This window comes from Heliconius melpomene, chromosome 19 (assembly GCF_056956725.1).
Source record: "Heliconius melpomene rosina isolate 202511_hmr_F chromosome 19, ASM5695672v1, whole genome shotgun sequence".
NCBI classification, from domain to species: Eukaryota; Metazoa; Arthropoda; class Insecta; order Lepidoptera; family Nymphalidae; genus Heliconius; species Heliconius melpomene.
The window spans coordinates 9,091,211-9,103,847 of record NC_140407.1 but is presented as its reverse complement, the minus strand read 5'-3'; positions in this window follow the sequence as shown (position 1 = coordinate 9,103,847).

Here is a 12,637-nt window from a genome sequence, read left to right as displayed (position 1 = left end):
CATTTCATCGAAGTTAAACTCACAACCAGTCGCATTTATAGTCACATTTTGTGCTCCAGCGCCACGACCGGCCTCAATTATATATTTTATACTAGCGGCCCGCTCGCGGTTTCACCCGCGTGAACTATGTTATTATTAATTTCTGTCTCCATGACTACGTCCTAGTGACGTCTATGCCAAATTTGAGACTCCTAGCATTTGTAGCAACGAAGTTTCATACAAATTTTCGACCCCAAAAACAACCCCTTAGAAGTCGAATATTGCAAATCCCCGTCTTAGCGAGCACCTACGTCCTATAGGTAACCCTTATGCAAAATTTGAGATTCCTAGCACATGTAGTTTCTGAGATTTCGTGATGAGTGAGTGACCTTTCGATTTTATATATATATAGATTATTAACATAACTTGCTTGCTTGACTTGCAGAGGAAACGTAAATTAATAATGTATCGACTATAAAATACATCAAATTAAAAAATATTTTTGTAATTTTTCATATGTAATGATGCTTGAGAATCTTATCTTCGATGTACATCATTGTGTTTTAAAGATATGTAAATTCTCTCAAATATGTAAGGTTCAAAAATTACATAAAAATTCTTTTCGAAAGCACAATTTCAAAGCTAACGACTTAAGCAATCTTGTCCACTGCATACCGAAATGATAGATGAATTTTTAATAATACTTTGCACTTTATTCCTTTATATCGACGTTTGGATATATGTATGTATAACTTGTATGATTTATATTGCAGTATAATGCATAGGTTCTTTGAGAGCTACCTAAAATAAATAATATTTGAATAAGTTGCAAAAATTTCTATTTTCAATAAAATGTATCACAAAAATAGCCTTACGCAGTTATTATTAATGTTAATTGCCTACAGCAACCAATTACAGGAGAACATTCTCATTAACATTTTAAAAACTGTAGCTAGTCTCCGCTCTCCGACCTCCTATATTTAATCAAATTGAAAATATGTGACATCTATTAAAAACTATTATACATTCTATAACAAAATAACCCTGTAATACGAAGTCAGGTGGTTAATATTATAAATGAAAATTGAAAATATTTACATTTACGATTGAAATATAAATCCAAACCGACCTATTTCATTATTCATGAGTTATTAATTACTGTGACTATTAATTAGATCAAATTTTATGTATTTCGGAATCATATATTTCGTTTTATTAAAATGGAATCATCAAATTGAGTCTTATTTCATATATAGTTAGTATTGTATTATAATATCATTAAAATTAATAACATTTTTATAAAGGCACGGGGCCTGTACATAACTACAATGGAGTCTGTTATCATTTTCTGTCGTAGTTTCACATTTGAAACCAATCGTGGCCCAGGGGCATAAGCGTGTTATTGTAACAGGTTGTGGATTCAATCCCCATGCAAGGAAATGAAAAATCTATTTAATATTTTCATTTTCTCCGCTCTGGTGTCCGCTCCGAGAATTCGGTAGAAAGTGGGCAACGGAAGTGAACGGAACGGAGTATCTTATTATTAAGCTCGGACGTTCCCGCTGCCTACGTTGCTTTGTGCGGGATACAATGTGAATGTAAAAAAACGTCCGCAAAGAAAAAATATACCATAGTGTTTTATAGGTATGTATACACATTATTATAATAACTAGGGGCGCGCGCGAACCGGTGTTCACATGTTGAGCAAAGCGAGAAATGATTTTTTTTGAAGTTCATTTCTCATTTATTCATTGATTTTTTTTCACCTAAAACCATCTACGTGGTCATATCTATATATTTGAAAATATTTGTTTGTTTGTTTGTAATTTTCATCTCAATCAGTCCAACCATTGGGAGCCTATTGGTGACAAAGAGTGTAAAAATTCTGCAGAACGCCTCGCTCGCTTCGCTCAATAAAGAAATATTTTGAATTTGAATTATAAGTTCAAAATTAAGGATGAGAACTAAGTAAGTAAGTAGTTCGTACAAATTTTGTATTTAATAATATATTTGAATATGGAGTGAAAATATCTATTCTTGGTAAATTTTAGAACAACAAGAACGGTCCTTGAATGGAATTAATTCTATATTCAATAGGGAATAAGAAAGTGGGTACTTCTCTAAAGTCCCGATTAAGTAAGCTATTGAGAATTTAGTGAATTTTCTTAACATCGGCTTAGTTAACACTATTAGAATAAAACGTGTCGATAAGAAAATAATTCTATTTTACATAAAACTTTTTTTTTCATTGAGTGAAAAAAATGCAAAAAGTAAAAGCGCCTGTTTGTGGGTTCGAACCCCAATCGAGGAAATTAAATATTTATTTTTTATTTTTAATTTCTTTGCTTTGGTGTCGAGGCAAAACGCGGCGTCAAGTTCCGGCACTCAACATGCAATGCCTCCAGAATTTGCCGTACGCGTGCGTAACCTACGCTCTCTCTTCCTTCCTTCACTCTCTTCCTACTCTGCTGTGTGGGGGTTATAGGTGGAGATTTTTTTTTTTTTTCATTTAAAACAATACACGATATAAATCAGCAAAGATTGATTATATTAAATCTTGAATATATTTAGTAATTGAAATAATAATTTAATAATCTTTAGATGCCAAGTCCTTATACAAATATTTATGTGGGATTAATTTGAAATTTAATTAATTTTGAATTACTGATGATATAATTACGGTTTAAAGATAAATTGTTTAAAAAAATTATAATATATGTTAACAATGTTACATATTGTATTATTTGCAAATACAAATAGACAGAACAAAAACTGTTAAATAGATTATTTTATAATCGTGTTATTTATTCCTTATATTTTTTTTTTACATAATTTTATTTGAGTCTTACATAATAAATGTATTAAAATAACGAAGCAGTACTTAAAATTATTTAAGTCTTACATAATAAATGCATTAAAGTAACGAAAAAAGTACTTAACCCAGCGTCTTGGGGTTGAGTAAAATTAGCACCAGCTTAATTAGTTTATGGTTGTTATGTATTACTGCATTATTTTTTCGTTTTTTCATATTTTCTCTGTAGTATTATTAATAATGGGCCGCAAACAAATAGAAGGAATTTTGGAGACATTACGTGTTGTGTGGCGGAACTCAACGCAGCGTTTTGCCTCGTCACCAGAGCGGGGAAATTAAAATATGAAATATTAAATTTCCTCGAATAGGATCGAACCCATAACCTGTCACCTTTAAACACTTACACGCTATTACACTTGGGCCGTGACAGGCCTGGCGACTGGTCTAATAATAGCCCGAGTAATAATAACCCAGCCCATGCCTCCATGTTCCAACTTTCCACCCCCATGACGCCGGGTTAATAGTATAAGATTATTTCTGTTTTCTTTCATTTTAGTAGTCTCATAACATTATCCTCCCAAGATAACGATCTAAATGAGATAATTAAAAGAAAACATGAAGTTAGCTCGTTGCTGTGGGGTTAGATTATAATAATTAACATTTTCGTGTTTTGGGGTTTAATATAATAAGCTTTAAGGCTTGATATATGAGTTATTATTGAGTGCTCGCGACTTTAACACTCATTCATTCACACCGATAAGTTAAATTGTAACTAGTTACACCACGTATAAGAACTCCTAATCATGTTATTAAATATTATCAAACGAACTTACCTAAAGTGAAGTTCAAATGATGTTCACACAGCGATCAGTTAGATTTTCGTTATATGTTTTGATAGACTGACTTGAATGATTGAAAGCGTTAACCACCCAACTCTGGAGGACCCACGATATGTGGTATCTTTAAGATTGGCAACGCTGGTGAATAATTCATAATATATATAGAATTATAGTGCTGTCATTCAACTACAAACAAACAAACTTGTAGTGGACACAATAAATATAATACTTATATGAAATTATGAAAATGAAAATTACATGCATTTCCCTTCCTTTCCATGTTGAAATAAGCTACTAAGCTACAAAATTTATTATCATGAAACTGCCATACATAATGATCAATTCAGACCACCCGCAAACCTGTTATTGATGCACAATCTTGTGTATTTGCATGTAAAGGGAAGTGTACTCAGGGGTAAAGTCTAACGACCGTACATAATGTGTGCTAAGCATCGAGATTTATATTATATTACGCGCTAATGCCTAATGAGTAAGCTAGTAAATGTAGAAATAATATAATAAAATACTATACTAGGAACATTTTTTTTTAGAAAAATTACACTTATAGAATAACTGAATATTGTTGTCAGTCTGTCCCTCTGTCAAGACTTCAACATCACATAGAGATATCAAGTGGGCTCCTCCAATACCCCTCCAGTGCACTCCTCGGTGGGCTAGTTGGATTCGTACTTGATAGATTTTTTATGCTTATTACATTTTATTACATCGATTGATCTTCCTAAATGTTAAAAATTCATCAAGTAATAATGCATCGCAAGTCCTTTACACCTCTTTGAATAAGGATTTGTTATACTAAAGTCAAAATAAATATTACAATTAATAAGTAATATAAAAATACATTTTCTAAAATATCGAAAGAGATCTTATCTAGAGTATTCAAATATCTTTTTAAGACAGTCTTTAAAACTAAAATTCATTTTTATGAAAATATTCCAGTCTTGGGTATAAGCCAGTTCCACACGGCTCAAATTGCTGACGAGCCGAGCGTTGGTATCAAAAGGAAATAAGTGGGTAAGTGTGGGAGATAAAGCACGGGGTTGGGTTCCGCCACTGAACACGCAATGCCTCCAGAATTTAGCGGAAAATGGATAACGGAAGTGTTTTAACACTAGTAAGTTTTCACTCCTATAGGTAAACACTTCTAGAGTAGTAATATTTTTATACTTAAATACTACTAAAATATTTTTTATGAAGTAAAAATCGCGTGTGCAAGCAACTTTACATGAGTTTAGCCGCGGGCTCTGGTCGTCATTCGTAGAAGATGATTATACCCATTCATTGTTTCTATTCATTGTGCTGCGACTACGTTTGTTTTAATTTTCCATGGATAGTACTCATTATGGACCAGCGAACATAATTGAATTTCTGTTTTATCTCTAGCGAAACATTAAGTTTGGACTATCCGAATTTTGTACGCTAAATATCGTTTCTTATTTAACTATGGCATTATAGCAATATGGTAATTATAAATTATACTAAAATAGCTCTTTAAAAGTCTTTTATTTTTTTTTACCTATATTATTTGTATACCAATCTACTTTTATCAATTAAAACACTCATAAAACACTTTATTTTATTTAACTGTACTTTGTTTGTTTAATCTTTTTAATAATTATCAAAAAGCACTATTACGCTGAATTTTCCTTCATCATATTTTTCCAGCAAAATTCAATAATTTCCACTATTTACGTATTACCGAATTAATAAATAATTAAAGCTTTACTTGAATAAATAATAATATAAAGATTTATTGAAGTTTTATGGAATTGAGAAAGTGTGCGCGGGTGAATAAATGCATTACAATTATATAGGAAATTTTAAATTTGTTAAAAATAAAGATAGCATAAAATTTTGACTTGCTCTGATTTATACTTTCTATTTTCAGACTTAATTTTATTCTTATCTAGGGTTAAGACAATAATGGTAAAAGAATAATTATTCAAACGTGTGTACAAAACTAGATGCAAATTTTAGTGTACTTAGATAAAATACAAAACAACTCACGATGACGATGAGCATCGGGAATGCTTAAATTATTTCAACTTTTAAGTCTCGAAATCTCCATTTAAAATTCTATTTTTGGTAGCGCCCGACTTCGTTGGCATCATGTGCATTTCACTGCCTGCACTGCGTCTATTTTATGTGAAAAAGAAAGGCTGTCCTGCATATTTATGTAGATACAGGAAAGAATACATAAATTTTGTTGGAAGGCTATAATTGAATTTGAATTATAAATAAATAATTTAGATTCTGCTATGTGTGGGATCCAGTGTGAAACTAAACAAATAAAAAAATATTAAAAAAGAACGTAAGGTTCTCTAATTAGACCTGACGTCAAAACGTCAGGTCTAATTAGAGCGGCTTTAATAAATATTCAATTCTTACTTGAAATAACATTTACATATATTTTAATGTATTAACATTAGGAGTATCGGTGGTAGATTACGTTCACCACGTAAAGTTTTTAATATATGCTACAAGTGGTTGATGAAATGGTTGTACAAAATAAAAGGTTATGCATGAAAAATATATTCCACAAATTGCAGAAAGCTTAAATTTTCAAGTTTGCTTGAAATATATGCCACTCGTAAGCGACATATTTGTTTATACCAGTTTTCATTATTTTCTTAAAATTAAAATCAATTAAATTTCGAAATCGTTCATTTGATTTTATTTTTAATATTGAAGTTTTTAAACAATAATTTTATTTATTAAATTTATTGGAGTCAAAAGTGTTGGAGAGAAAAGAGTTGTAGTGTATATTTTTTATTTAAGGGTGACAATTTTGGTTATTCTCCATTGAGAATAAGAATTTTGGTTATTCTCCATTGAGAATAAGCAAAATTGTCAACCTATCCTTACCGATGTGAGAACTCTAAAAAACTCAACGATTGAAATAGCCATTTAATGTAAATTTAAGGTTTGTAAGATCATGATAACGCAAAACAGCAACGATTTGTTACAGGTACCTAAATATTTACTCTGATCAGATAAAGTAAGTGTGAGAAGGGTCTAATTTTGCAGCAAATTATACAAGTTTATTATCTGAGACCCCTCCTGTAAGCAGATGTTCCATTTTCATTTATTTTCTGGCTACATTAGCTTACGTCGAGTAAATGGCGGTCTAAATAATATAATTTAAGGAATATATGAGCCGTCCATTGGTTAATAGTTAGTGTGCTTAAAGAATTTGGTTCTTTTCAGGATGTCCAGAAAAGACTCAAATTTAGTCAGACTTGTTATATTTCATAAAATTTAGGTTGAATTTTTATTTAGGTCAAATAAAACTTTTAAAATTATGATTTTACAAGCAAACTTAATTAGATATTTAAGAGCGCCTTTTCACTATAATTGCCTCGTGGTCTCAGAGGTAATGGAGTGCTAACACTAATTTAGTTACTACTTGTTTCAAGATCTGGGTTGCCTATATAAGTTGTATTCCAAGGGTAAATAAATACAACTTTGAGTTAAATTACAGGTATGATATCACTACACCGCGTAGTAGTCATGCATGTAACTATGTACTTGAAGGTCTTTTTAAGTTCAAGTTAGATTAGGTTAGTTAGTTACGCGGTCGCAATATACACATAATTAATTAGACCAAAACCTATACATATATACATAACTTAAACCAAAACTTTTGTAATATATATATATAGAATTTCTCTATTTGCAAATTAGTCCTTTGAAAACCTCGCAAGCTTTTCAAAGGACCCTTAAAAATTATTATTTATTTTACTCTGATGCATCAGCCCGACACCATCAAAGATGGCTAAGAAAGTGAAACTATTGAGAATAGTTGCGTTGACTTGTTTAAGTGTCGGAATTGTATACTATTACAGATTATTACACCAATTGTTGAATGTACGGTAATGGTCATAAAGGTCAAGCTTGTAAAAAAAAATATTATAAATTTAATAATATAACAAGTATCTTTTTAAAAAAATTCTTACATCAAAGGGTAAAATAATATATTTTGAAATTAAAATATAAATTAATTAAGATTAACTTTGTCAATGACTTTGACGAGCTTGAGCTAATTTAAAACTTTTTCGATTTGTTCGTAAAAAATTACAAACAAAAATCTTGCTTTTAATTAGATTGGGAATGGCAATTTTAGGATAGCTTTTGTTATGTCTGAAATTATAAATACTATAGCTAATTTATATGCTTTCTCTATATTTTAAGGAACATAGAGAACTTGCCCAAAGATATTTTTTTACAAAATCTTATAGTAAACTGTAAGGTCTTTTGAACTAGTAGATGACCACAACTTCGTCCTCCTGCATTTTATCATACTAGCCACTCAATTTTAACTATTATCTATTGTAATCGAAAACTTGAAGAAAACTTTTACCACAGAGTTGAATTATTTTATTATTTTAACGTTACGTTATTTCTCAACAGAAATAACGTAAGCAGAAACAAAATTTGAGTCATATTCATACAACACTTTTAGTTTTGACATCCTAGTTCTATCCCACTTAACCATACATACGTATTTACTTCACTAATCAATCGATTAATCATGTATATAGTTGTTAAGTGACTTATATGTAAGTTTGAACTTCAACATATCCCATTGGGACAACTAAGTCATTACTGTTAACAGTCGCTACGGCGCCCCCCCTACACCCCAAACTGCCCTTGCTCGTCGCGCCATATTATACAAGTATTAAATTGTTTGAGGACTGAAAGCTGAAATTGGGATCACATCGTTAAATTTAATCTATATACTAAACCATTTAGGCTTTAGGTATTATCCCGGATTAGAGCAGAGTGCTGCTAATTTAAGTGAAGCTCTCATTGACGATGACGTTAGGTAACAATTGATTTTGTTTTAATTAGGGGCTAAAGCTGTAATCCTATTTGATTTAATTGATAATATTGGAATATTTTCGTTTTATTATTTAGACTAGACCTCGTGTTTTGTTGGGATGGTCCAGTACAGAATTTTAGTAATAATGATGAATTTAAAATAAACTACATTATAAATAGTAGTCGTTGACAAATATAAAATTAATACTAATTATAATTTAATAAATATATCACATTTGCCCCTTAATAAATTCAGAATATTTAAAAACTCCTATATGAAACGCTTCTATAAATATCTCCTTATACCTTGTAATGATAATATCAAAATATAACGTATATATTATGTAAAATGATTAAAGTAAGTATTTTTAATATGTTGCTATCTAACATGAAGAGTTTTAAGAATGAAATTTAATAAAGACAGCTCTTGTACAATGTAATAATACAAGAGGCAATGATATATGAAATTCGTTGACAGTAGATGAACGGAGATGAGATTATTACACCCTATCAGACGAAAGAAAAGGGATGAAAATGGAGCGCTAAATGTTCTTCTCCTTTAATAAATTGCTTGTTGGGCGATAATATTGAAGATATCTAACAAACGAATTAAACGGCTTTAGTGGGGTTAAAAAATGATAGAGTCGAAAAAATAATGGTTGATTATATTTTGATAGATATATTTTTTTCTTGCAATATTGTACATAAAAAATATTTTAGATTGGCGCTCTGTTCTCTCTGACTACTCCGCTAGGGATGAAGAGTGACGCTATGTATGTATGTTATATTATGTAAAATCATAAAAAAATAATCAGTTTTTAGTTTGGTCTAAGTTTGTTTATCTAGATTCGTAGAGATAAAATAAGAAAAGGCAAATAATGCCATCACATGATATTGAAATCTAATCTCATTGAATCTAAGAGTTCGACCTGGTAACTGTCACTGAATTACTTAACCGCACACTATGTCACAAACTGAAATATCATCATCATGATCTGGGTACGTGGCGCTCCAGTACTAGCCAAAAAATCATTTTTGGCTACATATGTTTCGAAATAAATAGTGCTTTTGATTTTTAAGTAATTTTTAAAACATACACATATTGAAGCCGTAATAAGTTTTCTAGCACAATTTGCAAAAGAAACCTGTAGTCGACACTTCTCTATTACAACTTTTCACTATATTTCTCCTTTTGACAATGCCTCGAGCACATTTCTATTGAGTGGATTTCGATTAACTCCAATCACCCGTATCGCCCCTTGATCTTAGTAATTATTTCGAATTGTTAAGAAGTGTGATAAAACACCAGATTTTTTCTTTACTTTTAATTGAAAGTAACTTTTAACAAAAGAACAATCTACATTTTTATTTAATAAATAAAGAGAAATAAAGTACTTTATATAGTATAGTAAATAGTATAGTATATGTACTAAAATGAAAAATGCTACTTTTCATTAGAACAATTTAAGTACATTTTTTGCATAACTTTTCTTATTCAGTTGCTGCTAGATTATATTATAGGTCAGCAACTTCACGCTGTAGGCTTCTCTACTTACAATGTTATATAGGTTCTCGTAATGAATACAGCTTGAAGTTAGGAAAATATTTTTTGGCCTAAGATATTATGGTGCGAAGTGACTTAATTTATGGCCTAAATAATGAAAATAGGAGTTAGTATATTTAAAATACTACAATGAGAAAACTTAAAATAAGACATAGCATTTTTACAGGCCTAGTTAGATATAGAACGAGATTGAACCAGAAAAAAATACTGAGGTAGTCCGTTCATTTGCTTTTTATCTTCACTTTGTTTACTTTGTAAATGTATAATTTTTAAAGGTGTGAAATAATAATATTAGAATAGAATAGAATAGAAATTAGAATAGAATAAACATACTGTTATCAAATTAAAAGAAAACGCATAATGAATGCTCAACGGAATGATGGTTTTACCGGTAACCTATTTACTAAGTTAAATGGAATAGGATGTATGGATGTGTGTGCATTTCACATTATTGTTTCACTTTGAATGTACGTTATTTTAGCTGGAAATTTCTAGAGGCTTTTTATGTTAGAGTCGAGTCATGTTTCACGTCGTTGACACTAAACGTGATGGAATTTCAAAAAACTGAATCTAAATCTGAAAAAATTTTCGTTGTGTTTACTTGTTTCTTTTTTGTATTTTCCCTTTTTTATTTCCTACATTTTGTTAGTTAAAAGAGAGTGCCTAGTGAAATGTCTTTCCGTTTTGAAGTTTGTGTGTATGTTTCTTTAATTCAACACCGCAATTAGTTTAAATGTTCGAAAAAAATTACTTTTCAATTCTGATTTAATTAAATAGTACACACAATAGCAAATATTTTTAGAGAGATTAATATTTTTAGGGTTCCTTACGTACATAATAAAATGAATAGGAACTGTTTGTTTTGAACACAAACCTGAGTTTGCCAATTTTTATAAGTTTTACTACCGGTTAACCTACAATCCTGAAGTTGATAACCGAACCCTTGGTAGTTGAGTCCGACTCGCACTTGATCGTTGTTTTTATTTTTTTACTAATATGGAGCTTGTACTTGATAATGGAAAATACAAAAATGTATTTTTAACTATACATTTTTTTAATGAAATTGCTACTTAAATACTTAGATGAGAAAACTATGACAGCATTCAACAGGAGATAATACAACAATATTAAAATTTATATTTTTAACGATATTCTTTAATATTTTCGTTTAACTAAATATAAAATGTACATATATTTTTGATTTAAGAACAAGCTTACGCTATAGAAATCCAGGCTATTGACAGTTCCCCTGAGCACTTTTCCATTGACTGACTCTCGATTAGCTCCATTCTACAGTCTGCCCCAGGCATTGCAGGCAAGTCTGTATAATAGATCCATACGAAACTAAAAGGTACTAAAAGCAGTAGCTAAAGCTACTTGTGATCGTGCTATTCATGATTATTTGATATTTCCTTCTTAGTTTTATGTATTTAGATTTAATATATTCAATTTTTTTTACTTTGTATAAAGTATATCAAAAGTTGTACATTTCGACAGATTATGATTTAAAAAATTATAAAAAATAATGGCTTTTTTAGATGGATATTTTTCTCTAGTTTCAGGAACTATCAATAACTAAATATCTCGAAATATGTACCTTTTCAGTTTAACAGTCATATTTTATGATGTAAGAAACGTAGATGCCATGAAACTGAGGCTAAAACAATTTCCAACGCTTAAATAGTTATAAATCCAGCTTATAAATTTAGGTCTAACCGCGACTTATGGTTCACAGTGTACGTGCGGCCGCGTGCAAAATATAACGATGAATGGTGGACGTGTACTGGCTTAATTGTTATTAAAACGGGTTTTCTATTGTTAATTTAATAAGAATTTATGAAAAGTGAGATACAAAAATCTCTGTATGATTAAAATGTTTGATAATAATGTTTTAGAAATATTTTAGTTCTTTAAGTTATTTTTTTAGTTCTTTAAGTAGCTATAAGTGTCTTGGACGCGACCGTGTTTTGAACGTGAATTAAATACATTTATATAATGGGTTATAATAACCTCAAAATGTCGTCGCTTCACCCTCCACCGTTTATTGTAATGATTTTTTGCCTAGCGACGAACCCTGGGTTAATGAAGTGCCATATGGAAATTATTCCTCCCACATTCTAAGTCAATCTGTGAATATTCTTGATTGGTTTGGACTGGAAGTACAAATTGTATAACGACCAAAGTTTCACCAACTTTCCCTTGAAGCCAACCGAAGCTCCTGTTAAATATTTAGTTTGAAACGTTTGTACGGGATATTTTTTAGTTCCACTTGTTTCATCCCAAGGGATTGACAGAGGGAGCGTATTGGAAATTCTTTATAGTTCAACTATATACAGTCTTACATCAGGCAAATAGTGATCAATGCCAAATGAAAAAAACATATTTATCTTGAAAAAATGTTTATACTTATTCAAGAATTTAAAATTTATAATTTAAATCTTAAAATCACAATATTTTGTCAATTTAAAATTTATTATGTGGTTTATATTAATATTATGTTATGTAACGCTTATTTAGTATTTTGCAGAGTGAGCAGAGTGAACTTAGTGATATATTTTGGATATTTTGTACTCTTTTATATGGTTGCGTAATTGTATATTAATC